The sequence below is a fragment of the Lagopus leucura genome, unplaced genomic scaffold (assembly GCF_019238085.1).
Source record: "Lagopus leucura isolate 7727_CA_CO unplaced genomic scaffold, USGS_WTPT01 Super-Scaffold_100157, whole genome shotgun sequence".
In the NCBI taxonomy this organism is placed as follows: Eukaryota; Metazoa; Chordata; class Aves; order Galliformes; family Phasianidae; genus Lagopus; species Lagopus leucura.
In genome coordinates this window covers 40,427,335-40,450,845 of record NW_024962334.1, presented here as the reverse complement: position 1 = coordinate 40,450,845, position 23,511 = coordinate 40,427,335, and the positions used below count along the sequence as shown (strand labels likewise).

The 23,511-nt window shown below is 39.5% G+C and overlaps 1 protein-coding gene across 1 annotated transcript in view; it reads right to left on the bottom strand.

The window, feature by feature from the left end:
* ADARB2 (adenosine deaminase RNA specific B2 (inactive)) overlaps positions 1-23,511 on the bottom strand; it is a 292,193-nt gene that overhangs the window by 99,931 nt on the left and 168,751 nt on the right. The window lies entirely within an intron of this gene.

Genomic DNA, 23,511 nt, shown 5'->3' with positions numbered 1-23,511 from the left:
CATAAACCTCTCCAGGGATGGTGACTCCACCACCTTCCTGGGCAGCCTGTTCCAATACTTCACCACACTTTCTGAGAAAATTTTTTTCCTAATATCCAACTTGAATCTCCCCGGTACAACAAAGCCATAAACTCTTGTCCAGTCACTGGTTGTCTGGGAAAACAGGCCGATCTCAACTTTTTAGGTGGTGCTTCTGGTTGTGCTTCCTAGCAATGTATCTCAAGTGCTGCCTTCCTGCAGACCAGACCCTGGCCAGGAAGGAGCTGGGGATGTGGGAAGTGTGAATAAGGGTTGGGAAAGGGGCAGGAAGGTGGGAGCTGGAGGTAGGCAGCTCTGAGAGTCAGGAACTCTGCTGAGTGAGACCATAAGCTCACCCACTCTTGTTTCCCTTGACTGAGTTTGAACCAGAGAGAATGGACACAAGAGATGGCACAAGGGACCACAATGGATTCTAATTCTTCTAGAATTTGTTGATTTTGTATTTGAAAAACTTTTTATGGTGTGACACAGGAAACTATTGTCCAAACTACAAGAATCTTGTTTGACATCCTTATTCACGTTCAATTTAACCGTATTTTTTTTTTAATCTGCATTTTTTGTTTATGCTGATGATAGTAGGTGTATTTCCCCTGTCTTGGACAGTATTTATCTGCTTAAAAAGTCTTAGTGAGGGGAAGAGGATTTAATTTTTTCTAATTTAAGAATGTCTTCTGTCAAGTCACGCGGGACAAATTATTTGCATTGGAAACTTTCTTTGTCATTGAGAAAGTATTTCTTTGAATTTCATTGAATTACGTTTTGTCTAATATGTTCTTTTCTCAGGCAGCCACTGATCTGGAAGGCTTTCTGGCTGAAGAGCTCTTAAACATTTTCTATTTCAGCAATACATCCGTTAGTTTTTCAGCTTGGTTATTCCTACATTTGCAATTAATCCTTGCTCTTGTTAAAGACTGTTATCAGAATCCATCAAAAAATTGCTGCAGAAGTTTGCCCTTAGCTAGGAAATATTACAACTCTACTATATTATGAGAAGGCACAGAAAAAACTGACTGTTCTTTGTTAAGTAAATACAATAAGCAGAATACAAGATTGCCTGAAGAAAACCTTTTTCTGTCCAGAAACCTTTCAGCCCAGACTAATATATAATTAGAGCACAAATTAGCCTCCTTGAATTGCAATTTCATTAAGAGATTGTAATGATGTCACGAACCGAAAGAATGAAGCTATTTATGAATGCTTTAGCCAAAAGATTTTCCTAAGTGAATACTTTGACACTTTTTGCTAAGGCTTTGCTCCTTGAGAAATGCAGTATCTCTGTAAGATGCTGTCTCTGTGCATGTTAGACTGTTGAGTTGTGATCAGGATTAAGGCTGTTATTCTCTCCATAACTTCTTAACTAGTTTCTGTCATTGAAATGAGAAGAACATATGTAATCTTTGATAAGAAGAACACTTCAGATAAACTTAGGACCAGAGCAGTCCCTAACTTCAGCATCAGCAGTGACTGTTTGTCTTGGATATCAAAATGCAATGAACTGAAGTGTACTCCTCCTGTGCCTGACTGCTTGTGGATGTCAGACATTGACTCTCAAGACACTGGATGGTACACATAAACCTAAAGCTCCTCCACTGAGAAAATACTCTCATTTCTCATAGAGAGATGATCCATTAAGCAATGAGAACAGGAGTTTCTTAATGAGGTTGCTAATATCTACCAAAATCAATCAAAAAGTAAAACTGTAAAATTTTATCATAGAATCATAGAATGGCTTGTGTTGGAAGAGGCCTTTATGATCATCTGCCTCCAACTGTGGAGCTGCCATGTGCATGGTTGCCATCCACAAGATCAGGCTTCCCGAGGCTCCACACAACCTGGCCTCCAGCACCTCTACTGGGCAGCCTCTTCCAGGGCATCACCACCCTCTAGCAAAAACATCTAATCTAAATATCCCCTCTTTCAGTTTAAAACTGTTTTGTACCATACCATTATTGGATATCTTTCACCAGCCATGAAGTAGACCAGTTTTACAGTATGACTATAAACCCTATCAAATTATTTTCCTTTTTGTTTTGGGGGGCCTTTTAGCCACCTTAAGCTTTTGTTGTTTCTGCTTAGCACCTGTCCCCAAAGACTTTGTTTGTGCCTTCACTTTCTGTGGCAGAGATCTCAGATAGCAAAATTTACTGCACTCCTAGAGCAGCAATGGATGGGTTCACATCAACCAAACTCAGGCAGGCTCTAATAACAAGATATCTTTCAATCAATACAGACAATAAAAATTAGACATTAATATTTCAATCCATTGGTTGAACAATGGAAGATTTAGTGTGCGTCTGGAAGGAGGAGGAGGAGGAGGAGAAAAACCTCAGTATGCACACAGCAAAGGTGAATTATGGAGCCTGTGGAGGTGGGGAAGATAGATGACAGGATAATTAGAAGTAGGTGATTACAGGGAATCAATCTGGCTAGATATATACCACAATGATGGTGTACTTCCATCTTTTGCATGTTATTGCCTATTACCACATATGCACTACAGAACACTGCTTTAGCTTTATTGTCATTGGTGAAATTTGGTGTTATCTTTGTTTAACATTTTAGAACAATATTAACTGAATTGTGTATTCACCCTTTACAGTTTGTATATATTTTAAAGTGCATCACTATTAGTCTTTGCCAATTGGATGAAATATTATGAATAAAATTAAAGGATATCTTTCTTTGGACACAAAAGTGTCACACAGTTCCTCAGATAAATACCTTTAAATTAAGACTCCTTTTTTTTTTTTTTTTACTTATTCTCCTCCTATGATTTTTTTTTTTTTTTTCCCAAAAGGAAGCAAAACAAAATGTAAAGGCCCAAATGTAAAGGCCCAAATGTAAAGGCCCAAATTTCAAGCTGTAATTTTTACTTATAACTGTAAACATTCTTTGTATTTGTCAAAGGAAGTTTTTCAAAGGTCAGGAGAGAGGTAAACAAGACATTTCAAACACTCTTTTCTCCAGAAAAACAGAATATATAACTCTACGTTTATGAGAAGCAATACAAGGAGACATTACTGATTGCATTATAATTGAACCGACAGCCTCAAATGGCAGGAAGGAGCTATTTCCTGAAGGCCTACAAAGGCACAAATAATTCTGTATTTACAATGGAAATTGAGAGACAAAAAAGCAGGTAGTATTGGGATTTATTTCTAGCCATGCTGGAATGCTAACACAGGACAGTAATGCCATATTTTGTAGCATATTCCTGATAAAAACATCCTTGCAAGTGATGCCAACTGGAACTCAAAATCAAAATCACCATTACTCCATATGAGAAGCCCATTATAGGAAGAAACATCACTCTCCACTGTTTTGGGACAGAAAAGGATTTGAATTCAAGCTTCCTCAGTATGTATTTTCCAACACTGGTAAATACTTACTTAAAAAATTAAAATAAACACAGTTTTGACAGTAGCTATGTCATGTAATCATATAAACAAATTAAAACATCAGCCAATATTTTTTGGACAAGAGAAAACAATTTCATCTGAATGGTTCAGCAAAGCTTGGCATACAAAGCAGCCGAGTTTCCACTAAAATCTGCTCTTACTGTAAAGCAGCTCCTGCCCTGTGGTTGCAGTTAGAAGGCTGGTCATAGGTTCTCTAAATACACATTTGTTGTACAGACAAGAATACACAAATACAGCTATAAACAGCTTTTGTGCCCTTCGTACCTATCAGCGTTTACAGTGTATCAGACAATACAACTTGATCATCACACATACTGAGGTTCTTTCACTCTCAATCACATGAATAAAAGCAATGGGAATGGCAGGAGTTCAACACTTTTAAAAATCAGTCCGTATACATGTTGGACAAATTGTTTGGCTTTAAGAAGAGCAGACCGACTGGGGTCATAACAGCAGTCTTCCAAGTCATAAAAAGCTGCTTCTCAGAAGAATGGAATGGACTGCATTCCATGTGCATTAACACAACTAGAAGTAATGGACTTAAATTGCACCAAGGAGAATTCACTTTAGACATTAAAAACCTTTGTAACAGCAAGGACAGTGCAGCAGTGGAATAGGCAGTCTAGTGGGGATGCTGAGGAGCTGTTATTGCAGAAGGGCTGAAGGAAGATGGTTGGCACCTGCTGGGTGTTGTCATTGGGCTGATATCATCTTTACAGCCTCTCCTATCCCTTTGGTACCCAGTGGAAAGACTTGTCCTGGCTTTTTCAAAAAGCAAGTTTTAGTTCAAATTTGGAAAAGTGAGTGGTATGTGTTAATATTAGCTAATCACTGAGCAGAAGTATGTGGCATGCTCTTTTGCTTGGCAGCTAATGAGCACTATTAATAATTGTGTTTTAAAATGCAACTTCTGAACATGAGAAGGATTTGACAGATGGCTAGCAGTTGTTTGCCAGATCAGTGTTAGCAATGTTTTGTGAATTAGTTTAATTCTCATATTTTAGTTGATTACCATAAGCTTCTTTATTTGTTAGAGGTTTCTTTAATAGTGTTATTCTAAAAACACAATGTGGATATTATAAACCAGTCCTAAATAATTCACTTGGTTTTTATGGAGTATGAAATTACCAAGGACAGGTCAAGGGTCAACTCTGATATAATAATGCAGAACTTATTGGAAAAAGCTCATTTGATTTCTCTAAAGTGGCATCTGCAGCTATTCAAACAGTTGCATTTTTACAGGCACGTTAGCCTTGCTTTATTTTGAAAGGAGAGAAATAGGGAGGGAAGAGAGCCTGCACATCAGGAGATGGTTTTCTGCCTTCTTGATATCCTAGGCAGTTGGGCTGACGGTGATTGACAGCAAATGGGATTTCTTTACAGAGAAGAAGAATGTGATAAATTTTGTGGGAAAAATAACGACATCTTTAAGCCACAGCACTTACTGAGAGAGGCTCACAGCCTCCTAAATTATGGCTTGTACAGCCACCATGCTGCATCATTTAGTTTAAGCAGCCAGTTTCCAGATAGGGATTTACTTTCTTGATGTCAAAACCAACCTGTACAGATGAATTTGAGAAACAGCCATCCAGACAGGAATTAGTGAGTGTGAAGAGCTGTAACATCATTGCCCAAGTACTTTTGGCTGAACAGACAAGTGGGAAGGCTCTTTGTGATGCAAATGACCACAATGGTGCCAGAGTGACTGGGATGACCATCTCAGTCCATCTCCTCTATTTGTGGTGAAATTTTAAATGTAGATGCTTTACATACTTTCAAGTGGTTCGTGTTTCTTAACAGACATGGCAGCAAACTTGGCATGGTAGTGTCAACTTTGGCATGGTTGTGTCAGTTTTGGCATGACTGTGTGCCAGGAGTTTGTTATGGGTGCAGGAGTTCATTTTTGTGCCTTACATTGCACCAGACGAATTCAAGCCTGCATTTATCTGCAAGAGGCTAGTAGCACGTGCCAATGCCTCCTTGGTTTTCTTTTTGTTCTTATTCCTACGGAAGGAGGATTGCAGGTGAGGTCTTGCTGGCATCACGGGCTCTTGAGAGCCATCAGGTAAAACAGCTGGAGCACTGCATCCAACTGAGCAGCCCAAGGGTAAAAAAAAAAAAAAGAAGAAAAGTCTGTGTACTGAAGGATAGAAATAGGTTAAATAGTGTGGGACTGTTCCCATCTGAAGCTATGCTGCTTGGGGTGAGTGTGAGAGAGTGGGCCTCTCTTGTGGGAGAGTGTGGCCTCTGAGGTGGACAGTTACTAACGATTTACTTTTTGTAACTGGTTTTCAATCCAAGGCATTTGCTGCGATATCCCATAGTAGCCCACATGGGAACAGGAAGGAAAGCTTTTCTTCAAGGCAGCAGAGGAATGTGCTGAGAGAAAAATCTTCTGGCTGAATGGGATTTTTGTCTGGAACATTTTTCTTAAAACAGGAAGGCAAGGAAATATTCAAATTAAGTCTAACTTTTTAAAAGAAAAAAGAGGTATTAAACATTATGCCTTTTGTTTTCTGCTTTTCATCGGAGAACTGAAATGAAGACGTGAGAAACCAAAACACTTTTTTTTTTTTTTTTTCTCCTTTCCTTTCCTTTCCTTTCCTTTCCTTTCCTTTCCTTTCCTTTCCTTTCTTTTTCTTTTTCTTTTTCTTTTTTCTTTTTCTTTTTTCCTGCCTGAAAATCAAAGAGAAGGGAAAAACAGGGAACATTGGGATAGTCAGTGTTTCAGGGTAAGGCTGGTAGCTGCAGGAGGCTGGTTGCTTTTTGAGTTAAAAGAGAGAGGTGTGAACCCAGAGCCATGGAGGCTTCCTCTGAAGTGGAGCAACAAGCTGCTTAGTATGATACACACTCACACACAGAAAACACCTGCACCTGTGCTTCCCCTGGAAGCCAATCATGACCTGCCAAGAGCAGGGATCTGCCCTAAATAGATTTACTTCCTGCCTTCATTATTAATTTATCTAGGTCTTGGAGCAGGAAATATATCTGCTCTATCAATATTCAAAATGGGGTCCTCATTCAATACAAGAGCTCTGAAACACCAGTATGTTAAATGATATCAATGTAGGGCATTACAATATTTCGCGGAACACCAATTGTGAAGCATCTGGGCTCAGAGTGTTGGTAACGGAACAAATCCTCCTATCTCTATGCTTCCTATTCTAACTGCTTGTTGACCTAGCATTTCTATCCTTGAAAAGCTTTGGGGGAAGCTATGAGAGATTATTTGCTGGTGATGACTCAGCCCCTAAAACAGTTCATGTCCCATGCTCTGGCCACTCAGTTCCACACATTCCAGCAGTGCCTCTGCATACGGCCTTTCTCACTTATTCTGAGGTCAAAATAATTTCTGTCTATCACTTTGGAAGCAGAAAGAGTCATCAACAAATCTGGAACTGTGATTTGTATGGATCCATAGAATACAGCTTGTGATATAGGATCTGTGCTCTGGCATGTGTTTAATTGATCACAATACGGGCCTTAGCCAGTATTTGCAGCATTTAAGGCATTATTTCTTTGCACAGTAGCTTGTTTTGCAGCTCTCTGTCCCGCTTTCTCAGGATGAAAATGATAGGCTTTAGGTGCAGTTTCACCACATAAATGTAAATAAGCATTTGAGCAGACAAATCTCAGTGACTATACTTCAGCATTCCTTAACAGCCTACTCCCAATTCCTTTACAATGGAAGACCATTTACAGAATGAAACACTTTGTGTGGTGATATATTAGTTTCTTATTACTTCTTGTAAAGAGCACAGTAAGTAAAAACACGAGGTGGTTGATGGATTTTATATAAGAAAGGCAGCGTGTACGTGTGTTGTTCTCTATTAGATTCCCCAAAAGACAATCTGAAATCTCATTCAGCCTTGTAAAGTTAGATCTAAAATTGTTTAATTTTGTTTCAGGAGTGTTCTTCTCTCTTGATGCCTTGCTTGAGGATACACAGAGATAAAAACTCTTGAGTTATTATCAGTTTAGGTGAATCCACTGTGTGTGGAGCATGCTATATTAAGTATTTCCTAAGCAATCTGACTGTGGCTTGAAGATGGCAGTTTAAAATCACATCTTCCCAAGTTTCTTATGCCGTCTGAACATCCATTTTGGAAATACTTTTATTCTGCCCTCCATAAGCTGCAACAGGCTTTTCCACACATTTTTTTTTTTCGGATGTCATCACTTTAGAAAACAGGAGAAGCACAAGAGAGGATGACTGTATAAAGCCACCAATGCTCAGCTCTCTGCTGATGTCCTGCAATGGACAGCATAAAAATGCCCATTGGATTTATTAGACACATAATAAAACTGCATAATTGACATTACCTATGACTATGTGATTGTATGCCAGCTGCATATCAAATAATATTAACAAAAAGCAAAAGTACTTTTTCAGTCATGTGGGAGACTAATTTGGCTGGAATTAAAATGAGTGGGATAATTTCTCTAATTTCTTATGTCTACATACAAGTGTTCATTACTTAAGGATTCGTGGCTAAACTTGGATAGAAAACTATATGAAGTGCAGTTTGGCTTATGGGATGTTTATTCATCAGTAATTTAAATACTTCTGTCTCTTCTACATCTGCAATAACACATGTTTAATGTGAATTCTGCTCTGATTTATCCTTTATAATATGAGGTAGTCTTCTGTCAATCAATATGTTAGCAGGCAGAAAATTAACAGTACTGCTATTAGAATTTAGAGATGCTATTACTGAGAAATGTGCACATACCGAGAGCCAACAATTCTTTCCAGGTACTATAAGAGGACTGAACTTTACAGAGGTTTCTCAGGCAAGATGTTACGGATAAAAGTCATGTCTGCTAATTGAGCCAGTTATTTAAGCATTTAAAAACTTAAATTCCCATTTGATCCTGTGGGAGCTGAGACAGATAGAAAGAGTAGGGGGCTGCCCCAGGACTGTCCCAGGTGTTGCTGATATTACAGTGCCATTTACTACAACACAGCTGCTCCATTTTCACCTTTTAAAGCATGAGGCTTAAATATTTATTGAGCTTTCCATCACAGCTGGCAGAGTCTGAAAGTTTCAGGTTCATCGTTATTTGATTAGTATTTTCTTCTTACCATTTTAATCTTTCTTGAATCAGAACACAAGTTACTTCAAATTTGTCCTTCAATTAAGAGTTGTGACAAAGGAAAAGTTGGCTAAAGCTTTACAAAGGAAGCTAAGTTTTCAGAGTGATGCAAAGGAAACTTGACACCTGACTCCCATCAACAATAATAATGGGGGCTATGCATCTAACTCTCTGCATTGTGCTGACATTGTACCCTTGAATGTTAGTACAGTCCAATAATTCTCCAAAGATGAGGCAGCTTATTTTCTCTGCCATTGCTGCTTTGTTGGCATTTTTATGGCATTCCCAGAAGTACTACCTGTCAGAGTTAGTACTTCCAAGGATGGCATTGCTTTGGGGTGATTGAGGATTGATGTAATTAAAGAGAAGGCAGTCTACTGTTTGCCCGTGGGTGTTTTATATCAAGCATTTCAGTGCACAGCTACGATTGATGATTTAAATGATGGCAAAGTTGGACTGCTCTGTATGTACAACAGTGGCTTGAGCCAGGGGTTCAGAGATATGGAAGTCTTGTATTTTAGACTTCTCAGAATTCTGAGAATGCTGTAGAAAAGGAGTTTTCTAGGAAAAATGCAGCCTCCTTACATACAATTTAATATAATCACTGAAAATGTCCAAAAGTCTAGTCACAGAAAGGAACTAGTGCTAGTCACAGCCAGGGACAAGAAAGATTGCTATTTGGGAATTATTTAGAGAGGAAAATGGAAAAAACAGTATACAATATTATACCACTGAATGCATCAATTCAGTATGGACTTCTTGTCTTCTATAGTGGGCTTATCCAGTTAAGTTTACAACACTTCTGTACATAACAACATATGGAGCTGTAGGCTTTCTTTATAGTCAATGAAGACTTAGTTAACACAGCCTATGACATTAGACATTTTCCTAAAGAAAGTATGTATAAGTCCTGTTTTGTGACTTGAACCTGTTGAGAGCTATGTGAAATATTAGACATCATTATCTACTCATCTACTCCTTTATAAACTGGTGAAGTGCTAAAATCGCACAGCAAAGCTGCTCTTTCACTGTGCAGAAAGCCTGGTAAGGACAGTCTGGGAGCATAAAAGAGCTCTTTGTGCAGAAAGAAGCAGCAGCTTATTCTTCTCTTCCCTTCTGTAATGTCCATAAACTCCAATTACATTTATAACTTTGCATTAAATTAAATATGTTATTTTACACAAGCACTTAAGAAGCCTACTAACTATCCAATAACAGTTTTCTTTATTCCCTTGTTAGCAGCTGCCATGGTGGCAGGACTCACACAAGAGCAGAAGTGATTTAGTGCATTGATTTGCAGTTGGCACAGCCCTTTGTTCTCAAAAAGAAGTGATTAGCTTAGCAGGAAAGTGCCATTTACTTTTTATTACATTTCTTCTCTGCTCATCTCCCTTCAGTGGCTGCCAAAAGGAACAGCACAGAACCGTAACCTTCTGAGCACGTTGCTTACTGTCTTCAAATCCAAATTCTGCAATTCTGAGGACTGGTATTACTGGATGGCGCTGCAGCATCGATACATAAGCTAGGGTTGCTGCTTTGACATGCTGTAAATAGGTCCCAGCGAGCTCTTTCAGGCTGTTTCAACACAAGATAAACCCTGACTATGACAATACCGAATGTGACAAATAGTCCCACCTAAACCAGGATTTTTGGTGTTATTATTATTTTTTTCCTACCATTTACTGGGAAATCTGATAGGACACTGAGGTGAAAAGTCTAGCTGGGAAGATTTCTCCTGAGTATGTCACTTTTACTTCATGGACTGACCCTAGGTCTTGCCTTTTAACACACAACTTTTGAGGCCTGCATATACACTTCTGCACCTCTGATCTTCTGTGTATTGAAGCTGCTGGGAAAACTCCTGATTCACCAGTTAAAAGTAAAGATTTTTGGCAGCACAGAATGACTAGCAGCTGCAATAAAAAACAGTGGGAGTCATTGAATTAGCAATTATTTTCCCTTGAAGACCAATTCATAACAGAAGTTCAGTTTGCTTTGGATAAGACTCCATAATTTCATGGGTCAGATCCTCAGCTGGAGTGAATTTGTGTAGCTTTATTGAAGTTCACAAGCACACCTGATGTTGTATCAGCGTAGGTCAGAGGAATAACGCTGATTCAAATCAGTTAAGAATCTGATCCGATAAACTTATCAATGCTATTCAGTCTTGTTAGTTTGCCACAATTCTGATGCAAGCTGGTCAAAAGTCCCATGAATTCAAAGCTGCTCAGCAGTGTTAAATATTTCCAAGTCTGTCTTTACTGAAAAATAAGAAGAAAAAATAGGAGTGGGTGGGAGGCTGAAAACAATGGCTCAGAGTTATTTCTGGAAACAAGGATGAAAAGATGAATAAGGGAGAGAGAATTTCCTTCCTACTTTTAGCTGAAATTACTCTTAATAGTATTAATCCTTTTGGACTCTTTACAGTCAACAGAGATGAAGAGGCTAATCCCTGATTCTTCTACACTAGAGCCTCCATTAGTTCAACTAAATAGCTGGTACAGAACCAGAGAGAAAGAAGTACATCAACATTTACCTTCCCTTCTCCTTTGATCTCAGCAAGAGATTATAAAACAGCTCCCATGCTCTCTTCTTCCATTTTACAATGCAAAAGAAATCCGAAACCTTCTTCCCCATGGCACAAGAAATCCTGGTGAGGAGAGGACTCCTTTACTAGAAAATGTATATAGCTCACATTCTTCAAATGTATCTAATTCCATTAGTTATGTGAATTCAGATCTTTTTTCTCTCTTACAAGCCATCTTTCACTCTTTCCACAACAACAAAGAAAATCCTCTTTTCTGGTAAAGCTGAAGTTTTTTTGAACTGCATTAATTCAAAAGACCAGACTATCTGACAGAGCTAACAAGCTCCTTACTAACTACGGATACACTGTTAGGAGAACGTGATGCCTACAGTCCTCTCCTAAATGACCAGAAAATAAAAGCTACCTCTTTATAGAAATTAAACTGCTGCAGAAGTGGGTATACTCACAGTCAGCAGCACCTTATTCATTTAGTCCTATACCTGTTTTGATCTGCAAACTCTAATTAACATGACTTGAATTTTAGAGTCATAGAATCATAATCATCAAGGTTGGAAAAGACCACTAAGAACATCTGGTCCAAATGTAAGCCCTTCATCACCATACTACTAACCATGTCCCTCAGCTCCACACTTACGCTTTTCTTGAAAACCTCCAGGAATGGTGACCCCAGCACCTCCCTGGGCAGCCCGTTCCAGTACCTGACCACTCTTTCTGAGAAGGAATTTTTCTTGATATCTAACGTGAACCCTTCCTGGCACAACTAAAAAAGCCATTACCTTTCATCTTATCACTGTAACCTGGGAGAAGAGGCCAATCCCCACCTTGCTAAAACCTCTGTTCAGGTAGTTGCAGAGAGTGGTAAGATCTTCCCTGAGCCTCATTTTCCCCAGACTGAACAATCCTTTGCTCTTATACTCCTTGAAAGATATTAGTACTCCTAGGGCAGGAACTGACTTCCCTGGGGCAGAGACTGACATGGGACCTGTTTTGGGGAGGCCCCATGGGGCTGGAGAGGTCAGAGAGGCTCCTTGGTGCCCTCAGTTCTGATAAATCAGCAAACTTTATAACACTGTTTGTCTATCTGCACACAAAATTTCTCTTCTGAGTAAAATTTAATGCTCCTCTCTCAGTATTTAACCTTTAAATTAGACCAATGAGTATTCAATGTAGTTTAAATAATAACAAATGCTTAACAGTAATCCTGCTCTTCCACACTGCCAATTATGTCAGGCATTAATCCATCTAAAGTACCAGTTTTTGCAGTAAACAGATGCTTAGCAACCATTCTTGCCATGGCCTTGCTTGGCTTCCAAACCTGTAGACTGAAATATGCCAGGTTCTTACACACAGCAAAGATACTGTGAGGCATCATTGTGTGGCTTTTCCTATGGCCACTTCCAGCAAAGTATGCGTATATCTCATCAACATCAAGCACAGCCTCACTGCTGATAGCTGACAGCAGTACTCTGCACCAAACATCTGTGAGTAGTCACTGCTGGTCACTTCCCATGTGCAGATGGCTTCTTTGTCATGCCATCAAATGCAAAATAATTTAGCAAAAAAAAATTACACTCTTCGTTCTTCAAAGCAAGAATCAAATGGTGCACTGATTTGATCAGTTTTGAAGTATTCTTGATCAGATCCTTAATCCTGAATATGGCAAAGTATTCAAAGTTACTGGGATCATATCTGTAGTGGCTTGGCTAAAGACCAGGATGCTGAAACTGTATTTATTAACTTTTCCAAGCTTGGGACTATTGAGAACGTGCAGGATCATTTCTGCTGATAAAGTTGAAACACCTTGGCCTTGACTGATCTTCAAGGGATAGGTTTGTTAATATATACATTAACAAAATGTTATGGGAGAATGGGAGGAAGAGGAATAAGGTAGCAAACTGTCTACCGAAGTACCCACACAGTAAATCTCCAGTGAACAGAGTTTTAGGTAACAAAGTCCATCAAGGTGGTTTCTCCTAATCTGATTCTAGACTTCATAGATGATTTTCAGAAAAAATCTAATTGTCTAATGCTGATGACTTAAATGCAAACAATCCTATCATTCATTTACTCAGCTCAGAGGGACAAAACTTTGGAGCTGTCTGTAACCGCTGCTGCTTCCAGAAATGACTTACTAGCAAAAAATGAACTTGTCCAATTCAAAAGGAAATAGGGAACAAAACGATATCTTTCCCAAAAAAGGGATGAGAACATAAAGTCGTGTTCCATGTGGCCCTGACACTGTAAGGTGATTCAGGCTGTAGACCAAAGCCTGTGTCACTGATACATGTAGAACTTGGAATCTGTCTGCTTCATATCTACTGTTGAGAGAGTGATTTGTACATGGTAATTTGCTCTGTGGTTTTAAGATTTTTTCCTGTTTGTATCAGAATTTGATTTTTCCAGATACATTTGTCAGTAGCATTTGTTCAAAAGCACTTTGTAAACATATTTCAACCCATGCAAACTGTTTGTTTTGACTGTTCACTACTCATGCTGTCTAACCAGCCAGCTAAGGCAAACTGCAGCTTTCCATTGCTTTTGCAGATGACTGATCTCTGGAGTCCCCTGAATTGTTTGCAGATCTCTGCTATAATCTATCTTCAGTCACCCAATAAGGTTACCAAAAGCTATTTCTCAGTCACGTAACAGGGGTCACTCTCTGTTGACTCTAACAGATAAGCTTACTGTCCTGGCAGCAACGAAAAGAAATGATGGAGTGCACTAGCATATGCACAAAGTAAGTTGAAGAATGGATGTTTTTATGATTCTTTATTATCCATATATTTATAATGTAAAACACATTTCCAGAAATCTCTGTAAAATATAATAAAAATACAAATGCTGTCTTGCAGAGTTCATTATGGAAAATAAGTACAATAAATCTCCTAATATAAATGTATTAATTTTAATGTTCTGTTCATGGCACCACCTATCTCTAACCTTGCTTATGAAGAGATCTGGAGATCTAGACAGCAGGGCTACATCCCCAGTTTGAATCCATTGCTAAGTTATGTTAGTATGGTTTTTACCATGTAATAAGAAGTGAATTTTCTGCTCTTGATAATGGCTGCAGACCTGCTTTCTTAGTGAATATAACCAGACAACCTCTCGAGACCAAACGATAACAAATCCTTTGATTACACGAGTCTTTCTTCTGGTCAGATTGGCGCTTAGTACAGCAGTAGCAGAAGCTAGGTAAGATGAGCCTTGCCCTGACTGACCTGACTTGTAATAACTACCAGTTCCTGGTTGTTCAAAGAAGACTGGTGGATTGGTACAGAAGTAACACTGCATTCATCTCAGGGTCCTCTCTGGAACCCAGATGCTCTTTCTATGGTTAGTTGGGCATTTAGTAATAATAAATGTGTGTTATTCACTGTAGCTCCATGTATTGTCTGTCTTGGGCAGAAGGGACCACAAAATAGTAGAGTTCTCTATTCTTGATGAAGTCGGGAGGGGTACAGGCAAATCTGCTGCTTTGGACTTCTGGAGGTTTCTCTTGTTTCTCAAGAAGAAAACCTTAAAGGTGCAGGAGCAGGCTATCCCCCTGCTCTGTAACATGAGGAAACAGAGAATAAGACTGACATGGATGAACAAGGAGCATTTCCTGAGGCTCCAGGAGAAAAGGAGAGCCTGCCTCCTGTGGAAGAAGGGATGGGCAACTTGGAGGGAGTACAAAGAAGTTCCCACAGTTCAGGTGGAAACAGAAACCTACTACTTCACCTGGACTGTCACAAGTCCATGCAGCCAGATGGGATACACCCATGAGGGAGCCAGTGAAGGTGATAGCCAAACCACTTTCCACCAACTATCAGCATTCCATGTCAGCCAGAGAGGTCCCAGAAGACTGGAGGCTCGCCAATATGACTCCCATCTACAGCAAGCATTGTAAGGAGAATCTGGGAAACTACAGGCCTGTAAGTCTGAGATCAGTGCCAGAAAAGATTATGGAGCAGAACATCTTTACCAAGATCACATGGTATGTGTGGGACAACTGGAGGATCAGGCTCAGTCAGCATGGGTTCATGAAAGGCAGGTCCTGCTTGACCAACCTGATCTCCTTCAATGATTGAGTAACACACCTGGTGGGTGAGGGAAAAGCTGTTGATGTAGTCTGCTTAGACTTCAGCAAAGGCTTTGACACTGTCTCCCACAGAATTCTCCCAGAGAAGCTGGCAGCCTGTGGCTAGGACAGATGTACTCTTTGCTAGGTAAAGAACTGGCTGGACATCTGGACCGAGAGTGGTGGTAAACGGAGTCACATCCAGCTGGCACAAGTGGTGTTCCCCCGGGGTCAATATTGCAGCCAATCCGGTTTAGTGTTTTTATTGATGGCCTGGACAAAGAGATTGAGTGCAGCTTCAGTAATTTTGCAGACAGTAAGCTGAGAGGAAGCGTTGATCCGCTTGGGATTACGAAGGTCCTACAGACTGATCTGGACAGGCTTGATTGCTGGGATGTGGCCAATGGGATGAAGTTCAACAAGACCAAGATCTGGGTTCTACACTTTGGCCACAGCTACCCCAGGCAATGCTACAGGCCTGGGGCAGAGTGGCTGGGAAGACTGTGTGGAAGGAATGGACTTGGAAATGCTGGTCAATGCTCAGCTGAACATGAGCCAGCAGCATGCCCAGGTGGTCAAGAAGGCTGATGACATCCTAGCTTTTATCAGAAATAGCATTGCCAGGAGCAGCAGGGAAGTGACTGTCTTTCTGTACTCAGCACTGGTGAGGCTGCACCTCAAGTACGATGTTCAGTTTTGGGTCTTAGTGATTCTTTGATTCTATGATTATCTCAGTGAAATCCCAGACACCACTTGGGGTTGTGTTTGTTTCTGATAACAAACTTGTTTCTTGTTAGAAACGTATTACGGATCAGAATATTTTACACGCCCAGACTGAGATTGTATCTAGCTAGAAAATTCCAGGCTCTTGAAAGTGATAACTTCTGACTCAGAGTGTGCATAACCCCAAATGCCTTCTTGTGTCTCCTTGTGGTAACACTCATCATTACATGTGGCATAATTAGAAGAAAATAAAGATATCTAACTTAAAATAGGTAACATGTATTTTTAAGTGCAGAAGAAGGTCATTTGGCACTGTTATTTTAAGAACTGTGCTGACAGAGGTTTTTGTGTAACATTCTAATTTCAATGCTACTATCTATAGCCCTTTGTGTAGATTTGTCCTTTCAGTGTGCACTGTTGTCAATGAAAAGGTACTATAAGCTGGTTTCAAGGTGTGACTCAGAAAAACCTGGCAAAAGGCCACCCTGAGATTTTCAAAGCCATGCTGCACACCTTCAGTTTTACTGGGTCTTCTATGTATGCTTCTGCAGCTTGAAAAATCTCTTCCATAAGCTGCTTCCTGTCTGCAAACAGGAGTGAAGGTTATCCAAAGTGATTTTATCACATGGCCACAATGATTATCTGTCAACTCTTGTGGAAAGTCCTAGAGCTCTGTTATAGATAACGTGTATGAGAGAATGTATGTTTACATAACCTTCACATACATAAAGATATGTACTTATAGGAACACTTCTCCAGGTACAGTCACCTAATTTGTACATTATGGCTACCAAACACCTAAACACACACAGGAACCATATATGCCTCAGAGTTTTTGTTATCTGGTTAAAGTATTCTTGTCTGAAACAGTGTTCTCCATGTCCAAGAGGAAACATTCATATTTGCTTCAAAGATTAAACCTTCGTACACCTGAAGGTTTTTAAACCCAGCACGTAAAAAAAAAAAGCTTGTAAAAGACAAACCAGGGCCAGAAAGAGATCTGAAGAGAGGTAGATCAGGATGAATGGTGGCTTTGTAAGGAGCAGCACAGAGTATATATTTACTAAGACATCTCATTGGAATTCAGGATGCCTAACTATCCTTGATAACAAGCCCACCAGAAGAATAATATTTCCTGATCCTAAATTATGTTTTACTTTTTGAAGTTTAGCTCTAAAACATTATTGAAATTGTAAAAAAATCATAGGTTCTCCAAAATAAATTAGAAAAAAAAAAAAAAAGGGGAATTTCTCCTTCTGTTCTTTACTCTTTCTTACATGCTGTCCAGTCCTGACAGGCTGCTCAGCAGGATGACAGGGATTTACTGTTTGCTTTATGGCAAAGAAAAGGCATTAAAATAAATAGTACTCCCATAAATAATTGCATCAATTTTGTAATCAACCAGAAAACAACAGCAACAACAACAAAAAAACCACCAACAAACAACCAGGTCAACATTCAGTGCACTAATCTTGCCAGTGATCTGTATAATTAAAACAATTTCACCTTGAAATCTGGCATTAATTATAATATGGAGCAACTCCAAGTCTTAATATTTCACTTTGTGTTCATGGACATAGTTGAAAAAGAGGTTTGTATGTGGAGTATTTTCTGCTGCTTTGTCTTTGATTTTTTGGGATTTTTTTCTGTGCAATCTATTTTCTGCGTACTAGTTGTTTCTTCTTGCTGTTGGTGTACCTGTATGATTGGGTAATGCCACAGTAATTTCACTGGGCAGCAAAACTCTTCCCAGAGTCAAGGACACAACATAAAGGCAAAACCCAAGTACATCCCAACTCAGTATTTGCTTTTAATGCGTTCACCATTCCAGAGATCTGCTGCAACCGTCTTCGGCACAGTGATAGCCCAAAATTTTTAAAACAGTTCTCAATTTTCAACATTTTGACTTCTCCACCATCATACAGGGACTCAGTTTCAAGAAGAAATCTAAGAAAACCCTTAAAAAGAATTGATGTTTTTCTGGAAATCAGTTTACGTAATCCAAAAAGGAGGCACTGAAAAACACATATAAAAACTTCAGCTTTGCCCTTGATTTTAGCAGAGAAAATGGATATTGCCTTCACATTTAGAGAAATTCAGGCCATGTGTACCCTTAGGTAATTCAAGCATGTTACTCAAAATCTGCACTAGTTAATTCTTGATATAGATTCAAGTTTTTTATAGATTTCAAGTTCAAGGAAGTTCCGCACAAACACGCGCAAGAACTTCTTTACAGTGAGGGTGACGGAGCACTGGAACAGGCTGCCCAGGGAGGTGGTGGAGTCTCCTTCTCTGGAGATGTTCAAGGCCTGCCTGGATGCCTACCTGTGCAACCTGGTGTAGGGAACCTGCTTTGGCAGGGGGTTGGACTCGATGATCTCTGGAGGTCCCTTCCAACCCCTACAATTCTGTGATTCTGTGATTTTGTTAAGTTGAGCCTACCTAATTCAAGCCCTGACAATTTATTCAGTTGCCTTCCTTCACCCAACATCAAGTGGTTTCAATTAAAGAGATTTGCAGTTGAAATGCACACATTTTGCATTGGTGCTGTTAATTTAATAGTGATCTATATGTGTTTGTAGACACAGTGACCTTTATTATCTTCTCATTATGTTTGAAAGCAGTTCTTGTTATCCAGCTGAATGAATTATGTTGAGCGTTGTTATGGCTCAAACAACCTATTGAAACCCGTGATTTTTCATCATATGCTAAATGCTGAAACTAACAAGGAGTTAGTTAAGCATTACACTGGAGACTACCATCATGTCTTACATCTTGGAACATGTACATTTAAAACTGTTCAGATTAAAGATGAATCAAAGTGCTTCAGCTTCAAGGATAAGACTTGGTGCACGTCCCCATAGACAGAACTGGTGTATAAAATCCAACAAAAATTCCTTTTAAAATTTAATAATTCACAAAATCTATGGTAAAGCACAGCCTGGCTGGGGTAGATAAGTAAAATAAATACTGCAAAGTCAATTTTTAATAATCTGTGGCATGAAATTTAAGCACAAGAGAAAACATTTCACAATCAAGTCAGAAGCTTTTTGTAAATGATCAAATGAGAATTTTAAGCTCCCTTACCTACCAACACAAAATACATTCAGTTTATCCTTTAGTCCACAAAGTATCTTCCCGTGTTTTTTTGTTTAAATGCTTTTTGCTTCTAATAGAGCCTTTGCTATAACTTCTTTCTAGAACCCAATTTATTTACAACAATATCAGAAAAAGATACACAGATACTGAAGGCTGTTATTTGACAGTGAGTTGGCTCAATGCATGCAGCCACAGGAAATAATGTAATTAGTTCCTGTGCTAGTCTGGTAACAAGTGGTCTGGTGTATTTATCTAATTATTGAGACAACACATCTACAACTGAAGGGATTTTGCTATAAGAGGTTTATAAAACTCTGATTTAGGCTGATCTTCAGTCTCTTAATGCCAAGTAAAAACTGGCCTTCAAGCAACATTTTTATATGATGAAGAATAAAATCCCAGATGGATTATGACAAGTCTGTGTCGTCCTAAAAAAGAAATCAAAATGAAAAGCAGGGAAAATTAAATGGCAAGGATAATATATATACACACGCTCGTTCAGAGGGAGAGAGAGAAAATGTGAAGATTTGTACATATATTATGCATCTGGAATCAGTACACTAACATGCAGTTTATGCTAAGAGGTGTACCATCTGCAGGGAATAAAGAAAAGGAAGAGATTATACCATATTATGGAGAAATCTTATTTTGACTTTATTATTATGATTGTGGCTATTTTATTAAGAGAAGGTAGGTTAATAATTTTCTAACCAACTAAAAGGGAAAGAGAAAGAAAAATGCTTTTTTATTCAGAGGAACAAATTATTATTTCTCATGCAATAATAAGAACTCGTGCAAAAGAGCAGAGAAGGCAAGAGAGGGACAGCAAAAATGAGACCGTCTCATGGTGGGAGAAAGGTGAGAACTTGGACATCTGCCGGGCTGCAGAGGAAAAGGCAAGAAGTCTCAGTAGACATGAGCAAATGTGCCCAGTGAGAAAAAAGATCCTTTGGTGCCTGGACTCACTGCAAAACTGTCAATGAGGCACCAACCTTGTCTGTACATACCCTCAGCACAGCTGCCTCCTGGTGTGCCCTGGGCATGGCAGAAGTGGGGCAAAGGAAGAGGATGCTACAATGAACCCTTCATTCTTACAGTAGGTCCTGCAACCAGGGATTGGTGGGAATGGGACATGGGCTGGAGGGGCTGTGTGTTCTCACATCCTGTGATGGTGTGCTCACCTCCCTCCTTATTTCCTCAGCTTCCTCTTTTAGGTTTGCACAGGTAGTCAAAAGCAACAGTTCTGATAACATTCTTGCTAAGACATACTGGCAATCACAAATCTATCTTAGACTGGGGAGAGTGAAAGAACAGATAGCAGACACCTGGTTCAACAGATGAGGGCCAATTGAGCATGTGCCTAAAAACAAAGTATGACTACGAATCAATCATACCCAATAAACTGTGAGCAACCCAGGAGCCCCTTGAACTCTCCTGCATGCAAGCAGTCTGCACAGCAGGACGTTGCCTCAAAAAGGGACACTTTTTGAGGTGTCAGAACCTGATGTTAAGATGCCTTGTCTCCTTGGTAAATGACTAATTTGTTTTAAGCATTGTTAGTTTTGGTAAGAATATATCTGAGATTGTGCACATATAATACCTTATATGTAAACAACTGACCAAGTCTGAGGCTAAGAATGGATCCAGTCACACCTAGGCTCCTTACCTCCATGGTTCAACAAGATTAGAAAGAAACAGGGGTCACTTTGAACCTTGTGACTCAGTGGGAGGATCTCCTTGACCTTTAGACCAAGTCTGGGGCTAGAAGTGGATCCAGATGCACCTAGTCTCCTTTCCTCCATGGTTTAGAAAGCAAGTCTGGTCCACTTTGAATCTCGTGATTCAACAGGAGGGTTTCCTGTATGCTGTTTAACCCTATCTTCTTTGCAGTAAATAATCAAGTATATCCAGCCACCTCAAACTTTGTTACACATCTGTTAAATTACTACGTTATGTAATATCAATAAATATATTTCTGCTTCTCTCTTATGAGTATACAGTTTAGTTGTTTCCATCCATGACACAACCCTCTGTGAGGCCCAGAGTGGTGGGGACCAGGGCGATTAGGGCACAGAGCGTGGTGACATTAGGAGCCAAAAAGGGATTCCCTAGCAGCAAGCTTTTAGCAAATGATTTTCTGAGAAACAGCAGGAAAGACAAACAACGTGTCAGCCTAAGTTAAACCTGTTCAGAACAGCTAAATCTCACCCCTGCACAGAGAGTCTGGACTAGATCTTCTGCTTGCTACATTCCTCCTATTGGTGCTCCCTCATTAAATATCTGGCATACATTATTTGCCTCTACCCCCACCCTGCTCCCTCTGCAGTCCTGCAGCTTTCTGTTCTGAATGGAAGGACAACCCTCACAAAGGGTCTTTTCCTGAGAGATAGAGGTTTCATTTACAGTGGGCTAGAAATGCATGTGCTGCAATGCCCAGGGCCTTTCAATCACCTGCTGAGAGCACTCGCTTCTCATTGTTTCCATTTCAGCGCTGTTCTTGCAGCTGCAGTTGTAGCCTCTTTGAATTAAATCTGGGTTAATAGTCTGAGGACAGATAAGCCCCAAGAGCGAAAATGATGTAAATCCAAATACCAATTCTTTAACCTAGTGCTTTTCTATGACAGGCTTGAAGCCCTGGGTGTGATCGGAAGCAAAGTGCATTTTTGCAGTCTGTACCGATTTGCATAAACCTTTCTTTTGCATTTGCATAATTTTTCAATTAATCACCAGGACAATACCCTAACTCCTGAACGTATCTCTGCCAGGCAGTTAAGGTATTCTTGTGAGTATAAACGCTTTGGACAGTGATGATGAGGCCAAGACCTGGGGTTTTCCATTGATTTCACAACTAAAACTCAGTCCAAATGTTTACTGCACCTTACACTCCCCAACTAGTGCATCAGTGATTACTGAAAAAGCACAGATGGGATGTAGACAGTTTTTCATTCCTTGTTCCATATGATAGAGCTCAACACATCTGGTATGCTATGAAAAGCATCTTTGCGCTAATTTGTTTGTCAGTATCTATTGAAATGACTATCTGTCATCCTGTCGCATTTCGGTTGCCCTGAGAACGTCTGAAGACAACACTAGTCACAAATCGTGACTGCTGTCCACTTGGGACTAGCTGGTAGAAACCACCAGCTGTTCCGAGTATCATCGGGGGTGGATTTGTTTCTTTTTGTGTGGAAATTTCGGTGTAATCTCTCTTCAGACATTTTGTATTTGCAAGAAGAAACCAAATCACTTGAGTAAGAGACAGTCTGTTTGCTCTTGCTGTCCGTGTGCACATTTCCATCTGTTTCTACAGCTGAATATTTTTTGACTGCACTGGAGTATAAGGGACAGAAAATGCGCTTCGTGCATCTTAATATTCACCTTTGTACAACTAGGTCTTTTAAATCACGAACCTGACCATAAATAGACTGACTTGTCAAGGAGGAGTAAAAATTGTAAAGGGATTTCTATGTTTATATGGGTTGATAATATAGGCATGAGAATGTTTTTTTCACATAACTCTTGATGCTGATCATCTCCTTGAAAGACAGCTCTGTGACTTATGATTTGTTGTGTTTATTTTACCTCATCTCCCTACCAATGAATCAAAGTGTTTGATGTCATTTCTTTTCCAGGTTGATTTTTTTTTTTTAATTTTCTTATTACAAATGCTTTGCTGCTTTAAATTCTGATTATGTGACTAATTTAAGTCATTTCTCTTCAGTCAAGAGCTATTCTGGCATGAGAATGCAGGTCTGATTGAAGGTGTGAATTTCAGGTTCTATTAATGTCTGGGCAATATATACATAAATAGTATTCAGAAATGTAAGAAAATCTATGAAACACAGAGGTAGCTTCCACATCTGAAGGGCACATAGGGCTCATGACTTCCAAAAATACTGGTTTGGACAATCAAGTTAATCAAGTACTCATGTATTTCTGTAATTAGTCAGAATGATCTGCAATACACCACAATAACTTGAACTTAATGCCAGGCATTTCAAAATAAATGCAGTATACTTTACAGCCACGTCCATTCAAGACCTGAATATCTCCATGGATGGAAACTCATCAACTAGAGCTGGTCCAAACAGTGGCAACTGAGGTGACCAGGAGGAAGGCTGAGGCAGAAGTGTGAATAGTTACCTGAAGTAGGAAGCCTGCATAAAGTGTGCCACTGTTTTGCCTTGACTTTCTTATTCCTATCTGCTAGTTTAAAAGAGATCTTCACATAATGAGGTATTTATTTTCCCCAGGTTTTCATCAAGTGATTACACATGCACTGGATATAATTTCTTATATTGCCCTAGAACACCACTGGAGTAAATGAGACTCCAGCAGCTCAGAGCCTGCCTTCCTCCCTCTCTCCTTAATCTCTAGGTGTTATTATCACACATCCCAGTCCTTGTAGGACTACAAAGCCTTGCATGACAAGACTTTCTGTATATTTTACATTCAGTGGAAAAGAAAATCAGAGTCAATTTAGACAGAATTTGATGGATACTGCTTGCAATCAAACCCAAAGC